We start from the raw sequence: 23,284 nt of genomic DNA, 5'->3' as shown, positions 1-23,284 counted from the left end.
AGAAACACATTTGGTTTTAAAAGTCGCTTTGTGTGAAGCGAGAGTATTAATAAAATGATGACAACATATATTATGGACAGATTCGTAGTCAGTGTGAATCTGTAAAAATCAGCTGAAAACAATGGACGTGTTTTCACCAGCTAAAATATAACCCTGTTATCTCAGTTATATTAAGTGGTTTGTTAGTATATGTGATAAAATGTGTCTAAATGGTAGAGGTAGGGTAGGAGCACGATAGTGACTTGACAAAGCAGCTCCAGCGGGAAGGCACATTTGTCATGACATCAGAAGTTAGTTCCCTTGGTGAAGATAACAGATAGATCCTGTACATAATTACCTCCCATACAAAAACCCCACCTCATTTCATTTGGTTGCCATGCATCATTATCTTAAATATTTTTGTAACGGTTTCATTACCATTCCCATCCTATTCCTCAGTCTTTTATCTCACACCCGTTTTGTCTGACATCATCAAACCGAATATTAATCTTGTGCTCTGTACAGCCTTTAATAACTATCTTCATGTCAGAAACTGTATCTGTAATAAATACACCCAATCTGGAGCATTATTATCCATTGAGAAGGTGCCCTGGTGCTGGCAGCTTCTGCAGGAAGGTGGAAGAGGCTGTGTGGTTTTCAGCAAGCGCCTCTGAGAGCCAACCACTGGGTTTACCTGCTGACATTTAAAAATAATGGAGTTGTTTACTCAGTATCTTTTTCCTCTCTGAGCAAATCAGCATAAATATCCTGTTAGGGTTTTGTTTCCAGAGTGACACTCTGGGATTTTTATTCCTCTCCTTTTTTTTCTTTTTTTTCTTTTTTTTGGGGAAAGTGAAAGTTTATTATTTTTATTGATTGGCCAATTAGAAAAACTGGTGGCTGCTTACCTGTTAGAATGGAAAGATTCGATTACAGAGCCTCGGGAGCCGGCTCCGGCTGAGTCCTGCTCTGAAGAGACATGAAAGGATACAGTGGCAGTTAAGTCTCCTGGCACATGAAGGAGTGTAAACCATTGATCACAATACGAAATGCTGAAAACTGAAAAGGAATCCAATTTATTCTAAATAAAACTACTCTGTTCTCCAGTGACAGATTCCAGAGTCAGACACCAGAGAGGAACTGACAGCAGATGTTTTAGAGCCAAGACACAGAGTGGCTGAGTAATAGTATAGAAAAGAAATTGCTTTGAACTTCACCCCTGCTTTAAATACTTCAAATCAATAGGGTCACAGAGCTCTTTAATAGAGTGATGAGGTCTTGCCCCAGCAGATCTTCACAGTGACAAGTTGATGTGCTTCCTAGCAGCAGGGTCATAAAAATTTCAGGCTTCCTTCTGAAAGGGGGCTTTGTATTAGCGGGGTCCATTTGGAGTAACTCCCTTGTATGGCCACTCTCAAAAGCTGAGCCCTAATAGTCTACATCTAAATGGGACTGACCTCATGAATTACCTCAAGAAACTTAATCTATAAACTGGCTTCTTCTTATGCAGACTGATGAATTCTTGTTTATTCCTAAATGGCTGTCACAAAACCTATTCATCAAACTCTTAACGGGGGAGAGAGTCTCACATAATCCTGCTTCAAGTGCGGCACCATTAAATAATCATTAGACTTCATTGCTGGTCTTGAGACCCACTCCAAATCCACAAAGCAAGCTTTTTACCATTCATCAGAACTGCATTTAGAGGAGATTTTGACCTGATAAAAAAGGGTGTTTTTTGTCACTATCAGTTTCATGGCTGTGCTCTTTCTCTTTCAGAGGCGGTGGTGGGGTTTATTTTTTTTTCCCCCTTCCTTAACAAAAGTAAAAGAAAATAAAGGCAGATGGCCAACTCTTTCCAATATCCGTTTGCTTTATTTGAGCAGTTTAATGTAGTGAAACAGAGTGAAATGTTGCTACTTGCTAAATGGTAAACAACGCCATTACCCAGAATTCAGCAGCAGACTGATACAAAACAGGGTGCTGGTGATTAATTAAACTGTTGTTGTAATTGTAATGCATGATACATAATAGATAGTGTGCTGTGTATTTTAAAAGCTGCAAATTAGCAAATAATAACTTCTCTACATAGCACATCTCCATTCCATGCTGTTAATGCACAAATAATCAAAAATAAAAGGTCATTACTGCTAACTAATAAAAAGAATGTCTCTTGATTTCCCTTACCCTGCAACCATGTACTGGAAGAGCTGTGTATTGCGGGGCACAGATCACACAACCATGCAGGAAAAGTGCGGGCCTTTTTTCTCCCATCCTTCTTGGGTGCAAATGTACCTTATTCATTATTAATCAGTGGTGATTAGAACGATCAGCCTGAGCTGCGTAATTTCAGGATCTGCTTCTGGGCTGTTATAATCCCAATTCTTGTCATCCCTATTAAAAGAGCAAAGTTCATGTTCTGCAGATGAATGCAGGTGGGTGCCCTTTTTCATGTGGTGGGATCAAGTGTAGCTGCAGCAGAGAGGTCCCGTTCCCCATTCTCTGTGATGCTGGAGCCTGTACCTTACTTCCAGCTGGATAGTAACTCTTGTTATAAGAGGGCAATGCCTGTCTTCAAGTTTACACACGTGCTGAATGCCTAGCCAAACTTGGCCTAAATCCCTGTCAGTATCAGGTTTGAGCTGATAATAAAACAGGCTTAGCCTGCTGATTTTTTCTCTGTTTGCTCTGTATCTGTCAACTGGGGCAGAATGCTCTCACTTTGAAGGCCTTCTCACTCATCACTGAAGTCCCAAAACCTACTTGCTTAGGACTGTGCATTTTTGCTGGGGATCTTAATGCAAAGACCCATGTGAATGTTCAAGGCGCAAATGGACATTGCAAAGCTTACAACAGGCAACATTTTCCTTTCAAAATCTCAGTGCTTCTTTGCCTTCGCAGTCCTGCTTTCACCTGTGAAGATGCTCTTGTCTGGTGCTGCACCTGCAGTTAGGAGGCATTCAATGGCAGAACTGTTCCAAACTGTTGCTGCTGCTGCTGACAGGCCAACTGTGAAGGGTAATCAATCAAATGGAATAGTTTGCCATTTAGTTTTAATTGCATGTATAAAATAATTATGCAGAAAAAAATCCCTAAAAATACAAACCACTCAAACCAAATAGGGCCACTTATGCTGCTTTCAGTAGTCTGCATTTCTTTTTAATACTCAGATCTCTTTAATTGACCAGCAAATGATCAATGCGGTATTTTTCCTCTTTGATCAGGCTTTTTTTATTTTCCTAATACATGTCTTCAGGTACACTATTTACATATTTACATGGATGCTTAGTTTCTGCTCAGTTCTCAGCTACAGACTAAGGGAGAAGGTAGTCGAGGCTGTAGAGGGTAGAGGAGAGAAATGAAGTACAACTGCTGCCTGTGTTTACAGAATGAGGTTCACAGGATTATGTGTCTCAGAGAAATTTAATAAGATTCTGTGAGTACATGATGTACTGTACTGTCTTGTGTGCATAAGAGATGCACAGAGGTCTTGACATTCATATTTATTCATACCGGATTCTGAAATGGCATGATTTTAAATATAGCACAAAATCCAAGGATAGTAATAAGGATGGAGGATGATAGCAGAGCCTGATGCCTTAATTAATTCAAAGGGTAACCCTGATTTTTGAGAAATGTTAAGTTCCCCCTGCCTACACCCCTGCTGCTGCCATCCTTTGCTGTGTGGAAAGGTGTGAATCCTTGGCCTGAATGCAAAGAAATAGTGCCTTAGTTGGGCTGAATGCTGCTGTTCATGGGTAGAATAAACATCCATCTGCTACCTTTTTATATCCTCCTTTCCATTTCCATGATCTAAGGATGTGTTGTTTACCCATGCTGTTTAGTCTCCTTCTCCTTCAACTCTTTCTTTGATCCCCTCTGTGAGGGATGTGGGAATGCCTGTAATATCTGTTGTGAATATTATAAGTTCCATCTGTTTTTTGGAGTGCTATTGTGGTGCTTGCAATATTGTAAGGGATTAATTCCAGGGAGAGCTCAACAGACTGGGATGGTAGACCTAGTGATTAATTTATTGAGCAGGCAACACAGAGGATGCCTTTATGCCTTACCTTATTTTTACTCAAAAGTTTTGCTTCAGGTGTGGAGTGGTGATAATGTGGTGGAAGGCAAAGCTGTGGGAAAAGAGAAAGAAAAATTTCTGGGAGTAAGAAAGCAGAATCAAGCTGAATTCTAGTTTGAGGACTCAGGTGACATTTGCCAGGATCCATGTCCACCTCTGTCTCCTTCAGTGCAAGGAACACCTTGTGATACAGACCATCACTATTTGTAGGTCTCTAGTTTAGGATTAAAGCCAAATTATCTCTGTATTATCATGTTCTTCTCTTCTCTGATCTGGTAGCTTGCCACCTTCTTTCTCTTCCCAGCGTACTGAGTTTTCATCTTTCTGGCACTTTCTATGTTCTATCTGGCTTCCTACAATTACTCAAATCCAACACCTTCCAGAAGTGCTACTTGAATTTTTGTCCAGTTTCTCACCTCTTTTCTTCTGTACAAATCTTGTCTCTTAACTTAGGTTAATCATAGAAATCTAGAATCATTAAGGTTGCAGAAGACTACTGAGACCACCTAGTCCAGCCGTCAACCCATCACCACCATGTCTACTAACCATGTCCCTCAGTACTGTACTTTAAGGAGGAACTGCATTAGCCAACTGTTACTGAATTTGCACTGAATTTAGTTTGAAGCTTAGGTTAGTCTATGTTTCCTCACCATTTTGTTTGTTCATCTTGGATTTGAGTTGACTAAACTTTCAGTTTTACTTTAACATGCTTCTTATTCATTGATCTGAATGGTACATATATAGATACATATCCATATTTATAGATTGTCAACTTGCTGCTTGTTACATAATAAAAGTAAGTCATATGCAATTAAAAAATGGCTATTTCTTGGTAGCTAAAAAACTATTGTCATTGTTTTTTCCAGTCACCTTTGTGTACCGCATATCAAGTTGCATCCTACTCTTGGTAAAGTAACTTAAGGAGTGGATACTAAGACACATCATCTTACCAACAAGAGCACTGGTTTGCTCAGGTATATGTGATAGCTGCAGGAGAGCAGTTTGACTAGGAGCATGGAAATCAAAAAAATGCTGAACCTATAAGCCATTATCTGTGCAGGAATGCACAGGTTCTGCTTCACAGGCAGTGGTGAGAATAAAGATGTGTTTCCTGGTCCATGAGAAATGTTAGTGGAAATACCTGACTAAACTAAACTAACATTTACAGTGCAGAAAAACTATAGAAGATGAACTTAGAGCTTTGGTTTGATCTCTTTAAAAAGTTACTGAGAACTACTTATGCTTATTTTGACCCGTTAACCTTATAAGGTATTTCCAAGGCAGTGTAGACCTCTCCAGAGCAATATCCCTATGTCCTGATGGATTCCTCATTCACATATATACTGGCTGTAGGATCTAGTTTCTCTAACTCCATTGTCCTTGCTTCTGTTCTACTATTTTAGTTAAGAACTGCTTTGTACTTTTTTTTTTCATTTAATAGGCTATTTCCAGTGACTTTTTTTTCCCTTACTTCTGAGTGTTTTTCCTTCATAGCTATATTAAAGATGGTTAATTTTTAGGAAAGTATTACAGCCTATCCAGGAAATAATCTTGACTTCTACATCCAAAATGCAAAATTATCTTGGTAAAGTAACTTAAGGAGTGGATTCTCTGGATCACTTGTTGGAACTTATGTTCCAACAAGTAGGACATGTCCTGCTTGTACCAAGATATTGTATGTGAAGGTCTGGTATACTATTAAATGGACATGTCAACCTCACACCACCTCAAAGAGATGGGCAGGGAAAAGTATCTGAAATATTTCTATCAAAATAGAAAGAGTAGAGAACTGATGAACTTTTATTTTACAACAAAGAGAAATAAAGGAGTTTCATTCATCTTATTTAGTACTGGACTCTCATGTTCACATCAGTGTCACTTGTTCTGTTTATGTCAGCCCATGACAAAAGTTTACTGAAGAAAAGAATGCAAGGAAGAATTAGGTGGAAAATGTTTTATTCGATCCGTAGCCAATCCCAAGTTCAGTAAATGAAACTGGGCTTAGTCAAACTGTCATGAGAAACAGCTGCTTGACCATGCTGATTTCATACTGAGAATTCCTCAGATTCCTGCAATGTTAGAGATTTCTATGTAGTATGATAGAATGATACAAGTACTACTTTATTAACTTTCTTACTAGCTATGTGATATGCCTGATATGCTGGGAGAAATGAAGTTCCTCTGTTTCCATCATACCCTGCTCTTTGAGTAAAATTCAGCAAAGGTGTAAGTGACGTTAAAGGCTGGCAGCTAGAGGAATCAGGAGGCTGCATGGTAATCACATTCTCTGTGGAAAACCTGGTAGGTTAATATGGACATCTTTCCACCCTTACTGTGGACACAATTTCTTCTAAAGGCCCTTTCCCCTAATTTTGCTCAGCTGTTCATGCTCGCTTACAGATGAGTCATAAATGATGCCACAGGAGGAAAGAAGCTAAAATGCCAGGCATGAGCATCTTATGCTCATAGAAAATGTGACCATCTAAGGCATAACAAAGTTGTGAAGTCTTAGTTCAGAGATGTGTGGGCAAAGTAAAATAAAAGGAAAAAGAATAAAAAAGATATGTATAAGCACATGGGCTTAGTCAAACACAGCACAAAGATTTTTTAATCAAATAGACTAGATCACTAGATTTAGCATCGACACAAGAGAAACTGGATTTTTCTTGCTGTGAATACTCTCCTTTGCCATTTGAATAGCTCCATCTTTTGTATTTGTGCACCAAGCTTACATCTTCAGGAAGAGGACAGCCACATGAAGGTGTGAAGTCTGCATTTTGACTCTTCCTGGAGGTCTTCATGTCACAGCTTTTGCGTCGATCCTGGCTCCCTGCTGGCAGTGAGACGCAGGGGGTTGTCACTGTCTCTATAGTTGGAAGCAAGGACACAAGTTGCCTCATGGAGGGCCTGTCAAGACCTCCGCTCACGTTATTGAATGCTGATAGTCGTGATTGAAATAGCTGTTGTTATCGGATCTCTTTTTCTGTGTTTGAGAGTAGAGATTATTGGGGAGTTATGTATCTGGACAGGGGTCGGAAATTATGTCAGTTTTGTTGGTCAGGGAGCTCTGCATGGCATCAAGTAAAAACATGAGTAAAACACTTCCAACATGATTTTACCAGAAATGTCAGATTGAGCCAATCTTAAAATATTTTTGACAAGCTGATGGTTCTTCGTAGCACTAGCTGGAACTTGCTTTGAAGTGGTTTTGCTGCATTTTTATACTGCAAAAGCTCAAAGGTCAGTAGATTCATCCATTTGAAGGTCTCTGTCAACTCAAAGCTTCACTCTGTTTTATTCCTTATTCAAACAAACATGGGGTGGCTGCAGAGGTTAGTTAGGAGATGGGATTACAGTGCCTGCAGTGTGAAGAAGGTGTGCCTCTGAATGTCTCTATTATGGTGAATTTTGTGTGAACAAATGACCCAATTCATGAACTACCAGGCATTGGTAAGGTTGCTGTGGTCAAAATAGAAGTCATCCAGAATTATATCTCCACTCTTAATCGCTGGTATAAAAGTATTATCTGCTGTGGGGTTTTGGGGATCTAAGGAACTGAAGTCATCTAGGCGAGATCTCTAGTAACTGAGAAGCTGAATGCCTGAGAAGTAATTTGTGCTGAAAATTGCATTTCTGTTTCTGTACTTTTTCATGTGACTATAACCTTTTGTTTTGGGCATGAATCCTCTTCTGCTTATCCATGATGCTTTGAGATCAGACAACTGCAATGTGTTCTACTTGTAGCTATTCCTAGAGGGAATTTAAAAGCGTGAGCTATCCCACTTATCAAAGCAGGGAACATTTAACACCACTGTGCCATGAACCACAGCAATTCCCTGTGGTCTCCTGGGTAGGATTCAAGGTGATGGCATTGACCTTTATAAACCTAAATGGTCTGGCCCAGCTTATTAGTGCCTTCTCTCCTTGCAGTACTCCACAGCTGTAATTGGGAGGTTCAAACTGAAAGTGTTTTGGAATAATGCATTGCTTGTGTAAGAGCCAGGACTCTTATTTTCCCCAGCAAATTCTTCCAAGTATATCAGGTTTGGGGCGGGGGGGGGGGGGGGAGCATTATGGAAAGGCATGTAACAAGGAGTTGATGGATGGTTCTTCAGTATGGAATAAAACATTGTGAAAGCATAGTTCTTCATGATTTTGTTGCTGGCAAGGAATTTCACTTGACTTTGATTGAGTTGAGACCATTAGCCCATTGGCTCAGCAATTCATTCAGGAATACAGAAGAGTATAGTTTTAGTTGCAAAACTGGAACAGCAGCTAGGTAAACACTACACTGCTATCCTGAAGCCTGAACTGTAAAGGCAGCCAGCCTCCAAATCTGTTTAGTTACTAGCACAGGACCTATTTCCCAGACTTCATAGTGATGTTAGTATCCTGGGGTAATGGGTAGTGAAGGGAAACCCAGCTGCCAAATGCACTGATCTTCCTTAGGAAACCTGGTCATTAAAGATCATTGTCATCTCAGTGCCTCAGTGGGGAGAAGATTCATAAATGCAGGGTGACAATGAAAAAACTTTTTGAGTTTTAAACAAAAATTATCTACGCTTGCCCATAGAAAACTTTACACTGTTTTCAGTCATCCTCACTGATCATTTCCTTCTGGAACTGTGTGCTCAAATAATCCAGTGCTTCCATCCCAACATGGAAAATGATTTCAGATGCAAACTGGGGGTGACATCCAATAAGCAGAGCACGGTTGCCAATCATGAAGTGATGTCAGGGTGGTTTCTCACCATATGTAACTTCTCAAACAGAGAGTAGCGTAGCACAAAGGCACAGCTATGTCTCATATCTAAATGTCAATAAAGAGTATACTGCGGACTACAGCTGGCCTTAGCTTCCTTTCAGTGGGGACTATGTGAGGATGAGAATGGAGAAATATTGCAATAGGGAAACATAGGGTGGATTTATCTTGGACTTGGAAATGTAGTGAGTGAGGTTTGCTCTGTATGAGCAGGAGCTGTCAGATTGCATCACATCCACCATGTTTGTGATGGTGCTTCATAAAGCAGACTATCACGAGTTAGGGAAGGGAGGGAAAAGGTAAGGGTATTATCTGAATACAGTTACCCTACCTAATCCCACTGGATTCCTGTTTTGCTGCTGGATATTAGAGGTCTTTGACCCACGTAGTGAGAGCCTATGTGCCTCAACAAAAGAAAGATTGCTCACAGCTTTCAAGTTACTCAAGTTTATCTGAGTAGTAACAACTCCTGAAGGAATGACAGAAATGTTTTTTTCCTTCCTCCCTTCCCTGTTTATAGCTCTGACCTGCACTTCTTCAGCACTTCAAACGAAGGCAGAAACGATATTTGCTCTGCCTGGGTTTTGTTATTCTAGGTTGCTCGTGTGACAGCGGAGTCTTCTCATATTGCTCTTATCTGTGTTGGCTGGGAGAGATGTTAAACCTCAGAGCCGCAGGATCCCACGCACTGTCAGAGCAACTTGTTGGCCTTCCAAGATATAAACAAATCTCCCAGTATCAAAAAGCAATAAAATACAGAGAAGAACTTTAAGATCTTTTGATAGTCTTGTACTGAATAGCTTCCCTCTGAAGTGTTCTGGATAATGTTCCTCTGATAAGAATGAGATTGAAAAAGTAGTATAATATGACAGTACCCAAACTTGTTTTTAATAATATTATCATTTTAACAGTGCATATCATTTCTAGAGCAATTTCTCTTGTTAAGACAGGCATACCTGGAGATGTGTCCTAGTATATTAAGCACAACAGTGGTTTGCAGAGTCAGTGGGCACACAAAGAGTAAAGGATTTAAGTCAGTGCCAGAATGAATGGAAAAAATGTATCATGGATCCTGTACTTTTCTGTCTTTACTGAGCATCCAGATGAGCTCAAGGCTGAAAGCATGTAAAGGTCTATCTCCTCTACTATGATTTTCCTGCTCACCTACTAAGCTGTCATCACTCTTCAGGTAGAGGCCTGGATTCAGTCTATTTTTAAGCATCTAAAATACAGACCATGCTTCTCCATAGTTCCCCTGTAGTCAAAGGAAAGAGCTCCAAGGTCATTTCAGTCCACTTAAACTTTGATTCACCCTGGGGAGCTATCTGACCCTCTTAAGACCACAGAAGGAACTTTTGAAGACATAGTTCCCAGCATGACAGCTGAGTGCAGATTTTTTTCTTGTGCATAAAGGGACTACAGCTCCACCAGATGCAAGCCTTTCTTAACCCTCCTCACCATCCTCCAGACTTCCTCTTGTGTGATTACAATACGTAGCCCCTGAGATGTACAGTTAAAAGTCACTTTAGGATAGGAAGACATATGTGCACACTGTGCAGAGAGGAATAGAAATTGTGCAAGTGGCATGATTCCAGGGTGCTCTCTTCTTCAGAGGGGGGGATGCTTTCTGTCCTGCTGTGGTACCCACCCATAGGCAGATGAATCACCTTTGCTGTCCTGGCCCTGCTGACCTGGGCACTGGAATGGAAAGGGACAAAACCGGAATTGCCTGTGGCTGTTTTGCTCTTTAAGGTACAGATACAAAGGTTGAACTGACCTTTAACAGAAGCCAATGTTCCCCTCAGGACAAAGTTGTAGTTCTCAAGTTGCTATTCAGTTCAATAATTCAGCCCAGTAAAGCAAGCAAGCAAGCAGCAGCTGGTGGGCTGAAGACCGCCCTTATTCTGGGTTCCAGTGGTCCTGACTCTCTGCCTCACTCCAGGAGTCTCTGCCTGCAGAGTGGAGATGTCAAAGATGCTGTCTGATTACACTGTTCAGTATGAACCCAGACAGGCTACTCTGACTTCTATGTAACTACAAAAGGGAGCATGAGTCTTTATTTGTACATGTCTCTTGTCTGTCCTTTATCTGTTTGTAATTTCACTGATCAATCCAAATGGAATCCTAAGAAATACTGTTTAATCACTGGTGTTGTTTAGAGAAAGGGAGTCTGAGGGGGGACCTCATTGCTCTTCACAAGCACCTGAAAGGAGGCTGCAGAGAGGAGAGCGTTGTTCTGACTTTTCAAGTGACAAGTGATAGGATACAAAGAAATGGACTCAAATTCCAGGGAAGGTTTAGACTGGAAATTGAAAAGACCTTCTTCATGGACAGGGTGGTCAAGCATTAGAATGGGCTGCTGTCAACGGTTTACAGGCGTTAGGCCCGATTCCGATTCATAAAACCATGACAGCTGCCCAGGGAAGTAGTGGAGTCCCCATCCCTAGAGATATTTAAATTATATGTGGATGTGGCAGTAAGGGACACAATTTAGTTTGGGACTCGGAAAGTCAGGTTGACAGTTGGACTTGGTGATCTTAGACCTATAGAATCATGTAGCGGTTTGGCTTTGAAGGGATCTTAAAGGCCATCTTGTTCCAGCTCCTCTGTCATGGACATGGATGCCTTCTACTAGACCAGGCTGCCCAAAGGCCTACCCAACCTGGCCTTGAACACTGCCAGTGATGAAGCATCCGCAGCTTCTCTGGGCAACCTGGACCAATGCCTCGCTTCCCTCTGAGTAAAGAATTTCTTCCTTATATCTAATCAAAATCTCTCCTCTTTTAGTTTAAAGCCATTACCCCTTGTCCTATCACTACATGCCCTTGTAAAAAGTCCCTCTCCAATTTTATTGCAGGGCCCTTCAGGGACTGGCATGAATCTGTAAAGTCTACCCAGAACATGCTCTTCTCCAGGGGACTGGAGCACCCATCCTATGAAGAAAGGCAAAGAGAGCAGGGACTGTTCTCCAGGCTGAAGAGCCTCAGATCAGGGGCCATCTTACCAATGTCCATGCATACCTGAAGGGAAGGTGCAAAGAGGGTAGAGCCATGCTCTTTCAGCATCGCCCAGTGTCAGGACAAGAGGCAATAGGCACAAACTGGAGCACAGGAGGCTCCCTCTGAACACCAGGCAGCACTGCTGTGCTGTGCAGGTGCTGGAGCACTGGCACAGATTGCCTAAAGGTTGTGGAGTCTCCTCCTTGGGGATCTTCAAAAACCACCTGGACATGAGCTCTGAGTATCTGCTCTGGGTATCCCTGCTGGAGCAGGTGTTGGTGCAGGTGATTTTCAGAGGTTCCTGCCAACCTCAGCCACCCTGTGATTCTGTGATAAGTGGATATGGAAACAGAAGTCCAATGCACAAAGAAGATCTCACCTTCCCCTTCACTAACTGATTTTAATTCAGTTTTCTATCTGTTCCCTGATTACCTTAAACTCAGTCTGCTGAAATAAACCAGTTGCTCCAGCTATTATATAACTGTCAGTCCAATTTTAGAGAAAAGATGAGGCTCCCCACTGGCCCAGGGTTGGAGAGAGGCTTTAACACTTTGCTCCACACACTGGCAAGATGGCAGTCCTTCCAGCTGTGATGAGGGGCTCATCATTAACCGCCCATTAGTTCCTATTTTCCTCTCTTCCTTCTCAACTGCTCTAAGCAGTTCACAAAATAGGTTTTTGTGAGTACCAGCTAAACCTTTGCTCTCCCTTTCACTGGTGTAGCTGCATCAGGAGCAGAGACAGGCTCACTGGCTCTTTTTAGAAGAAATAAATATATATGTTTTTCCTCCATCACAAAACTTTTCCTTGAGGAGATTTTGTTATATTACAATTCAAGTCCTGCTATTTGGCACAGCAAGTAATTATTGTACAGTTACTGATTTTCTGACTCACCCGCTTGCAGATCAGTTCTGCTTCTTCGGATTCATTACAAGTCTCAAGGAGCTGAGCAGAAAAACAGCATGTCCCACCTTCACATGTCAGATAGTAAAGCTTAGTCATGCAGCTTAAAATAAAGTAAGCAAGGGGCAGATGGCAAAAAGGACAAAATGTGGCTTATTTAATCTGCCTGTGTTTGCAAGGAAGTAATTGTCTTCTAGGCTCCAGAAAACAGAGTGCTACCAGAAGACAAACAATGAAGCCTCTCTTTCCAGGGCACATATGACATTATTTGTATAGTTTCAACAGGAGCCTGCAGTTAATTCAGGGCTTTCAATAAAATTTACATTCACCATATGTAGAGGATAAAACACCTTCCCTGAATTGGGAAGCTGAATTGACCTACTTCCCCTCCCTCTTGTGATCAGTTCACCCGGAGAAACTGTAATCCTCTTCTCAGCCCATACGGTAAAAATTTCTTTAACAAAACAGCCTTTCCAACATCAAACTATTAGGTGAGGAAACAAGGCACTAAGTGGTACAATAACTTGAAATACATAATACTATCACAAACAATGACTATAGGCTTGACAGGTTCCATCAAACCAGTACCAATTTAAAGCTTTTAGTAAGTGCAATCATTAATGTATGCAGAGCTGTTAAGTAATGAGTCAGAGTAACCTGGACACATTTTGTTTCGTACTGACTAACCATGAAAGAACAGCTAAAACACTGGAAGTACAGTTGCTGATTAGGTATTTTTAGTATCCTTAAATTTTATTCAGTAACTAACTTTTAACGAATCAGTGTTTACAGTTTTTACAGTGTTTACAGCAGTTTTCCATAGGATGAAAGAATCCCTTTCTTGCTGCAGACAAATGGGACATGTTTTAAACCGACCATGTAACTGATGAGAAGACGGTCACCTAAGCAAAAACAAGAAGAGGGACAGACTGAATTAAACTACAGGCATGAAAAAGTTTGTAAAAACGCTCTGAAAAATTTTAGCTTTTATACATTTTTAACCAGGGAGAACCTTCCGAAGATGCCAAAGTCATCAATGAGTCATGTTTAAAACCCTTTCAACAGCCAGAGAAGACCTGTCTAACTCTAGAGGGTGCTGTATGTATTTGTACCTGGTTGAAAAATGGCAGCTGCAAAGCAGCATAACTGGAGAATACACAACACAAAAATGTGATGATCCCATCAAAATTGTTGTGTGCCCCACAATTTCCAAACGTGAGCTCCAGTGATTTCTAGGAGTCTTTCTAAAGCAGAGAAAGAATAGGGAAGACTGCATTATTTAGGGAGAGGAAGCATCAACCTTATAAGGAGAGGCTGGAGCTAAAACTCTGGCAGAGGAAAAGGCTGAGTGGGAAAGAAGCTCCAGGAGCATAAAACAATGATGATACCAGATGAGGTTAGAGCAGTCATTTATTCCACCAGTCATGCAGATTCTCAGTAACAGTAGAAATAGATTAGTTCAAAACAGACAGAAGGCAGCCATGAGCACGCTTGTAGAGAGGCAGATAGCTTCAGACGGTTCAAAGAAAAGATGGACAAATTCATGGACAAACAGCTATAAGCAGATAATAAGAGGAATCAACAGATGCCCCTCCTGTGATGTGTAATCCACTGGCTGCTGAGAATGGATTAGAGGCTGGGGCCAGACATCTCCTCCTGCTGCTGTTGGGGCAGAACACTTGGCCAAATGGACCATTACATGGGGTCAGCAAGGCATTTCTTGTTTCCTGTTCTGCTTGTTCTGTCTGGGTGTTCCTTGGTGCTGGCTATAAATATTGATATCTACATCCACATAATTTTAATTCTGGGCCTCACTTTATTGCTCAATAAAGTCTTTACCTGCCTCTGATTTTGATGTTAAAGATCATTCAGTGTTTAAAGATACATTTTTGGGCTTGCCTAGAGGCAAGAAGCAGGCTTTTTTCCACCTGTTTCATCTCTGGGGCTTGGTTTGCATCTCTACTTATCTATGTCTTGAAGAAAAGGAGACATAAAGAATGGATGTGCTTACCTACAGGATATGTTCAGAGGTGCCAACAAGGTGGAGTCACCATTTCAGTCACCTAAGACACAATACTTGCCTCAGCATTTTGTTTGTTTAGCATTGTTTCAGCAAAGGCTGTTGCACCATAGAGAAAAAAAAAAAAAAAAGATTACCTCAAGAGAAGGAAAAAAGAAAAAGCACAAATTCTGAACATGTATGGGAATCTGGGCTCTAACTTACTGGCTGTGCTGTTCTTGCATCTTATGTTAAACACTTCAGAAATGCTAAAGACCTTTGGGGTTGATTGGTTGGAAGGTGGGCATTTCAAACCCATGTCAAGAGCTGAATGTCTTTGTAGTATTCCTTTTCCATCTGCATCAATATGTGCTCTGCTCTTGGTTTAACAGAAGCTGTTGAGTAAGGTAGAAATGCTTCTGAAAACATTGCTTTGGATACAGAGGATATGCTTGCTCATTATTATTTCTGTGACACAGGCACTGAAATAGAAATCTGTTGTGGCTGGTATAAATACGTATCACTGTTGCTAGAATGCAATTTTCTAAGCTGTTATATTACTAACATAAGGAATCACAAGAGAAGTCCCACAAGTTTAATCACAGTAAACAATGTTTCCTATAAAGATTAAAAAGAATAACCTAAGATTACAAAACCATCGAGTGGTTTTGATTACTGTCCGTGCCAAACTATGCGAATGTGTTAAAATCAGAAAGTACTGGGGACCTAGCCAGAGGGACAAATTTTGCTGCAGGTTTCTCAGGTTGAAGCTCAGAACATCCACTAGGTTTGCACAGAAAAACTCTAGAAACAGCAGGCAGAGGTGACAATGGAAATCCGAAAAGTATTCCTCAAAATTTTTCATATTTAAAAGTTCCTTTTACTTTGGCATTAACAGAACAAAAGTAGATTTTGGATTGAATTGAAAGTTAGAGTGGCAAGAGCGGTGTTAGTTGTTGCTTCATCTGCACCCTGTCCTAGAAGACAAGTGTCTGCTTTACAGTGCAGTTTTTTTGTAGTATGACTGTTTCTCTTACGAGGGATAGGCCCACTCTTCAGTCCTTCCATTGCTCCCGAATGCTGCACCTCCTGGCCTGATCTTCCCGCTGCCTTTCCATCTCCCTGTCTAACGCAGTGTCTTCCATCTACCAGGCAACAGAGCAGATTCCTGCTATCTAGTTACCATGGCTCAATTTCTCTCCTCTGTGACTTCCCAGGGTTGAAAATAATAGTAAAAGATTGGCTCAAAAAGCAGTAACAAAACCAAGGAAGCATTTGGGATTATCTTTTTTAATAGAGGCCTGGAGAAAAGGCAAGTTAACCCTTGTGATAAAGGAAAGCAAGTTAATCTTACCTCAGACAGATTTTCAGTTGCTGTTGTCCAACTCCTCCCCTCTAAATTCAGGCACCTCTGTTAGCAATGCGGTGTCTGATTAGCAAAAGTATTTAGTAAGCTAATGTTCGCTGTCCACAGCAGGAGGCTCACACAGCTTGGCTGATGAGAAATGAACTGCCTGAAGCTAGCTTTTAATGGCAACTAATTTCCCATATTTGATACTCAGCTCAGCCAACTAATATCTAGCTCAACCGTGACAAGACAATCACAGTTCCTTTTGAAAATCCTTTAATCTGGGATGCAAACCAGTGTGCTCAAGGCTATAATGAACTTCTGAGATTATGTACTGGCTATTTTAGGAGGAGGAATATTTTCTTTCCTTTTTTCTTTTCTGTATCAGAAAGGCTTAAGAATACAGACTTTCATAGTTTCCTGCTTCTGTGCATCTTGCCTAGTGCGCAGAGATAATCTCCTCCTGAAAGTCACTGGCAAAAAAAGTTTTAAAAGGTCAAGTAAACAGCTTTCTCTTCAGATAACCCAAAGGATGTGGCAATTCACAACAGCACAACATCATAAGTGGCTTTTAAATCAATTGATCTTGTTATTCTAAATGTGTTTTAAATATCTAACATGTTTTATACTTCACTGGCTTGGGCTTTGACAAATCCCATTACTCTCTGTTACTCTATCTCATTACACAGTGAATTATTAAATAGAACACTTAACCTAATTAGATATTATTGTCATGATACATACAGACATCTTGAAACGAGTCATTCCTTTTTGTTGTTTTGACTAGTCCACCCATTTTTTTCACTCATTCTGTGTTGTTGTCATTGTTTGGTGTTGGTTTTTTCTGTTTGGTTTTTTTTTTCTCCTTTCTTTGGAAGCATCAAATCACTGCTGAAATGAATCTCTGTTTTTCACTAATTCTTTCTTAAATATTTACTGGAAATAGCAATACACAATCATGTATGGATGTAGCTTCATTAGAGATATGGCAAGTGTTATCTGTATGCATACGTGCACACACAGAGAAAACAAAACTGATTCTGGGTCACACACTCTTGTACTAGTGTGTATGGTCTTTCACTTTTGTAGAGTAAGATTTTAGACGAGAATACAAATTTTCATTTCAAGGACATTCATCCCAGGAGGGAGCAAATTCTTAGACTCTTCTGTAAGTTAGTTGGAAGTTCCCACCCTATCCCAGGACATACGCTTTGTACAACACATGGATATCCAGCATGCCATTGAGCCTCACCAATGGGCTCCAATTGAGAGGACCAAAGTGTGCATCTGTAAAGCTGGGTGAAATTATTCCTGGCTATTCATTTCAGATCTACAAAGCTAGACTGGTGTATTTTACTAGTATTTTCAAAATACGGGGCAGTCATGGCTGGTTAATTAGAAAAGATGTTTCCTATCAAATAGTATACTTTTAAATTAACAGACTGTCATTTGCAGATCTGTTTCAGATCACTTCATTATTATCCCAGAAAAATTTCAAAATAAAATATTTATTTTCCTCAGTCACACTGTGCAAATCAGGTCAAAAATACTACTTGACATAGGAATAACTTGTAAGAGTTGCTTTGGCTATTTACCAAGCTGTCATGTTTATTTTTTCAGTGGCATTTCCCATATTGGGAAACATGGCAAATGCTGTGAAAAGTGTTATTGTTGTGGGAGGGAGTTATCCAATGTGTAATGATGCTAAGTATAGGTTATTCATTTTCTAGAAATGGCCATTGTGTATGTTGTGTTCAAGTAAACTCCTTTATGGCTAATTCACACCACCTAAACTCATCTCTGTGCTGAGGACTTGCTGAGGGCAATGCAGCTTCTTAATGAAAGTCCCCATTGCCATCTGCTTTATTTGACACCACTGGCTCTTCTGAGCATCCTTGCTCTTGCTGACCAATGTAGAGGCAGCACCAGCATGCCATGCTTCCTTGCTTGTACACACACGCATTCGTATCAGAGTAGGGAAAGCACTTCCTGCCATCTCTTCAGGAACAGCCACTGTGGACTGTCTCTTGAGCAAGAAGCATAGAGATGGTGAAAGCACTGCAACATGTATCTCTCATCATAGAATATTCTGGGAATATCTTAAATCAGAAGCCAGAATGGAAATATTTCCTTTGATACAGGTTTCAGTTACAATATTGGACATGCCTTCAAATGATGTGGTTCATTTGCAGTATATACTCTATAGTAAAATGCAACGTACTGGATGAAAGTATAAATTGCTAGGAGCAGCATCACAGTTTATACCTTGTAAAGACACACCCTGTGAGTCAACTCCTTCTTTCAGTTGTTCAGTGTTTTGGGTTTTTTTTTTGTGACAAATACTAGAGAATTTAATCTGTTTGTTTGTTTGTTTCATTTGTCTTCTTTTATTACTTTATTCTTAAATCAAAATGAAGGAATTCCAACTCTGCAGACAAGATGACCTTCCAACTCTTAAATACTTTTGCTACTCACATGGGTGTTATCTCTCACAACTGTATTTGTTGCATCATATATACCATTTGAAAAGTAAAAACTGCCTTAATTAGTACACACTTTTATTATTTATTTATTTGAGAAGAAATTTTTTTAAAAATGAATAGTTGTTGCAAACAAAACCAGTGTCTTTGTGCTTGTACTTCACATTGAAGATGGGACAGACATGCAAACATGCAAGAGAAAATACAAAATGGTAGCAATCATTTTGGGTAGATGACCTACTCATGTTCTTATTTTCGTGTATAAAAGCGAGGTTATTGGATCTCTTAGATATTTTATGAGTGAAATTAGAAACTGCCTTGCATAGCAGGAAGATTCTTACCGATCAGTGATACTTGGTGCTGCATGACAAGCGTCATCTCTATCTGGATGAGCTGGTATCATAGTAATAATAATAAAAAAAAAGAACAAAGCACTATTGCCATTTCTACAATCTGGAAAGCAGGTAAATTAAAAAAAAAAAGGGATAGGCTCAGCCAACATCAGAAAGCAACCTTGAAAAAAGGGGAATGCTTATGACCAAATGGAATGCCTTGAAAGCAAAACCCAGAGACTTAAATGCACAGTTTCAGATGATGAGATGATTTGCTGATGCACCATTTTGCAGTGCAGCCGAATGCCCACTCAGAGCTTGTTGTGATGAGCTATTTTGCCATCCTTCGAATGGTGACAGCAAAACAAAGTTTTTTATCAAGGGCAAAATTCAGCTAAGACTTCAAAAAATAAATATCAGTGTTATTAAAAAAGTATTTGTCATCTACAAAACAGTATTTGAAATGACATATTTCTGAATTGAAAAGAGATTCCTAGGGTTTGTTTTGATGCTACATATGCTTGATGCTACATATGCTACATATACATTGTGTTATATGAGGGGGAAACATTCTGTTTAGAAGACTTGTTGTTTGTAAAATCAAATGTTAAAAAAATTGAAGAAAGAGGATTTGGAGAGCAGGGATTAGGAGATGGGCATGATGAGAATGGCAGGCTAACTATGAAGTCCTGGCCAGAGACCTTGTGAAGCAACATGGTCTGTACTCACACGATCACCTACTACCTTCCAAAGGTCTCTTGGCTTGCTCAATTCATGAAAGGCAGGATGCAGAACTAAATATAACATGCATGTTATGTCTACATAGAGAAAAGGCTTTTTACATGCAGGGTCTTAGCTTTCTTTGTGGCTGCTGTTAGGATACATTCAGTGCTTGAGGCTGGATGTCGTGAGAAGAGAAAGGTGAGAGTTTCACTGGGAGGCAGCTCACAGAAACCTTGTGAAATTGGATTTTCTCCCTCATTCCACCGCCAAATTCTCAGGTGATGATGGGCAAAGCCACTTGGATTGGTTCTTTCACAGATGGCCAATAATTATACATTTCTCTATTTGAAAGTGCTTAATTCAGATTATGGTTTCTGCATAAAAATGCCAAGCACATATCTACAGTGAAATTCCTGAATATATGCAGCCATATCATGCTAAGTACTCTAAAAAATTAATTCCTAGGCATCCTAAAGTGGATGCCTAAAATTAATGGGCATTTTTTTTACTATTTTCATCTTAATCTCTTTAAGCTTTAGTTCCCCACTAGTCAAAGGAGATAATTACACCTCTCTCCATCATCAGGTTGCTATATGGATACAATTATCAAAGATTTTGAATCACTTAGATTCTAGAATGATTAGCATTATGAAGAAGCCTTGAAGTAAAATACTAGCTGTATGTTCAGCACGGGATTGGAAGCAGTGTATTGGAAAGGGCCATGGGCTGAATGGCAGGCCTAGAAAATAATCAAGCACACAGTCAGCACAATCCTGTCTGCACACTCAGTGAAACCAGTGGTCTACCTCAACACCAGAACCAGTGAAGCTAAGTCTGTTCTGGCATTGTGTTCTCTGTGTCTAGTCTAAGGTGAAGAGATGAGGGCTCCATGGCCAGCTGTGGGGTAGACAGACTGTCTGGCATCAGCTAATGGAGGGATCCATATGGTGTGTGTACAAGAGTGTATATTTTCCGTGAAAGAGGTGTTATCCTAATTGGCTAGAGAGGGGAACAGGATGAGGCCATGGTGCTACTTGTGTCTGTAAGTGCTATGTTTTCTGTCTGTGTTGTTCTGTGTGGCCAGCCATGGACATTTATGCATATATATGTATTGTGTGAATGTGTGTGCATGAGAGCCTATTGGAAATACATGCGCAGCCTCACCTCCAGCTGGTCCTGGGGATATGGATCTGCTCTGTTGGGCTGCTGGGTATGGCAAACTCTAACAGATGGGCTCTTCTTTGACAGAAAGTTTCAAACCCATTTCCTAAACAACTAAGAAATGCTGGAATTCAGGAATATGAGATTTGCTTCCAGGATATAAAGAATTATGGCCTAATGGTTATGGATCCTCTTGTATCTCTTCCTCTAAAACTGGTCCTTTGCATACCCTGACATGCTGTATAATCACTTCCCGCTTGGGAAGGACAAACAGCAATCAGCAGCTCTGCTTCAGTAATGCACGCACCATACAAAACAGACAACACCACTGCAGAGCTTCTTCCTTTGTGATAATCTTCATGCTGCTCCTCCTCCTTCAGTGTTGTCCTTTACATTATATTTTATTTGCTAGATTATCTTCCCTGGGATAGCTGGCAAGTGTTTCAAATGAATTCCATGCTCCTGAGCAGAAAGACCTCTCTGGGCAGTGACATTTTTGCTGTTTTCCAAAGAAAGCAACATCGCCAGCTTGAAGGAAAATATTGCACCTTTATGGTTGTAGTAGAACAAATTGAGGGGTGCGAGGAGAGGTGAGAAGAAGATGCAGACACCCAGATTTTAAGACATGAATATCACCTTTGGAAGTGTCTCAGTAGCTTGATAATTACTGAACATCATCAGCACCTCATGACAGGGATGTAGTGCAGCTTCCAGTTTTCCATCACAAGATCTGTCTGCTGACTGCATCTTGCTCGTTCCCTTTTGGTTCCTATGCACCTTCAGAGCCCATGAGGGAATGACTGAGGTTGTAAGGGTTGTCTGGAGCCATCAGGCCCCTGCTCCAGCAGGGACACCCAAAGCAGGGGGCTCAGGCCCGTGGCCAAGTGGCTTCTGGACATCTCCAAGGAGGGGACCCCACAGCCTCTGAGCAACCTGTGCCACAAATCAATGTACATCCTTGCACATTGTCACTCAGTGAGTTACAGTCTCTGATTCATCACTATTTACCTCCCAATTCAAGAAATGAATGATTTGATAATGTGGTTTTATCACAATTGATGGATTTAACCCAGTCATACTCAGGTTCTCCCATGGCTGGTCCATGGAACACAGTTGGAGAATTGTACTCTCCTTGTATCATCCACACTTCTACCAGAAGTGTTTGAAAATTGAACTAGTAGAACTGCTTACTCTGTAGTAACTGTTTGCTAGGAGGAAAATACAGGATTTTATTGTAATGCAGTTTTGGGAGAAAATCATCCAATTTAGAATTAGATGATACTTAGTTGATAAAAATCTCCTTACAGGCGATTTGCTGTACTCTGTTGTTAATTTTTCCTTGATAAATTGCTTATTCCCAGCACTGCAAAACCCTGTAGCTTATTACTTACATATTACTGCTAAGAATGGAATACAGAGATCTTTTTTTTTTTTTTTCCACCACCTTCTTTGTTTTTTTTCAATGTAAGCAGTGCAGCTGCTGATCAATTTTGTGACATGAAGGATGGTGATGTCATGACCTGGCAGGAACAAACAGTGACCGCAGGGGATGGAAGAAGAGTGGATCAAGACAAGGAAATAACCCACCAGTAATTCAACATTCAGTAAAAAAAACACTGGGGCAAAAGGTACAATTAAAGAAACCAGACATGAGGAGGCAATTGTTATTTTCATAAAATTCTGCAGTTCAGAATTGAAACCTCATACACCCCAAATTTCCTTATCCCTTCTCTCTTTCTCTTATAGAAGCATTACTCTTGCTCTTTGATTCAGCAGTTTTTCTAATATAAGATAATTTGTCTTAGACTGGATAGTGGGGGACAGACTTCAGCAGGTGTGAATGGATCTCACTTTGCACTTGCAGAGGAGCTGCTCCAGCACTCTTTGTTCTTTGTGCAGCAAACAGAACTGCTGAAAGACGTCAACTGCATGGAGCTTATCGCAGTGCTTGGGGTTGGGCTCTCTTCATCTGCTGCTTTTGTAGCATATCGCTTTGTACTATTTTCTTGCAGTTTTGTCAGAGAGGTAACTACATTTCATGATTGTGTATTTGACTTGTACTCTTTGGGATAAACAAAAAAAAAAAAAAAAAAAGGCAAGCTGACACTTAAGCAGTAAATGCCTGGAATTAATTCCAGGAAAGAATAGTTTTTCAAAGCAGGAGCACTAGATGGATGACAGATTGTCAGCTACTCCCAATTTCTTTCTGTTTTGATTTGGCATCAGCACAAATATCTTTTCCTTTGCCCTTCCCCTAGTTGCATTAATGCCATCACACATAGCTTCAAGTTCACTATTGTTGGATACAACAAAAACATATCTGCATCTCTGCTGGAGGATGTTACGATTTCTAAATATTTTATTGAGCTGGAGCACCTCTCCTATGAGGAAAGAATGAGGCTGCTGGGGTTGTTCAACCTGGAAGGCCAACTGCATCCTGGGCTGCATCAAAAGAGGAGTGGCCAGCGGGGAGTGGGAGGTGATTGTTTCCCTCTGCTCTCCCTTTTGAGGCCTCAT

This window comes from Numida meleagris, chromosome 2 (assembly GCF_002078875.1).
Source record: "Numida meleagris isolate 19003 breed g44 Domestic line chromosome 2, NumMel1.0, whole genome shotgun sequence".
NCBI lineage: Eukaryota > Metazoa > Chordata > Aves > Galliformes > Numididae > Numida > Numida meleagris.
Note: the sequence above shows the minus strand (reverse complement) of the source record.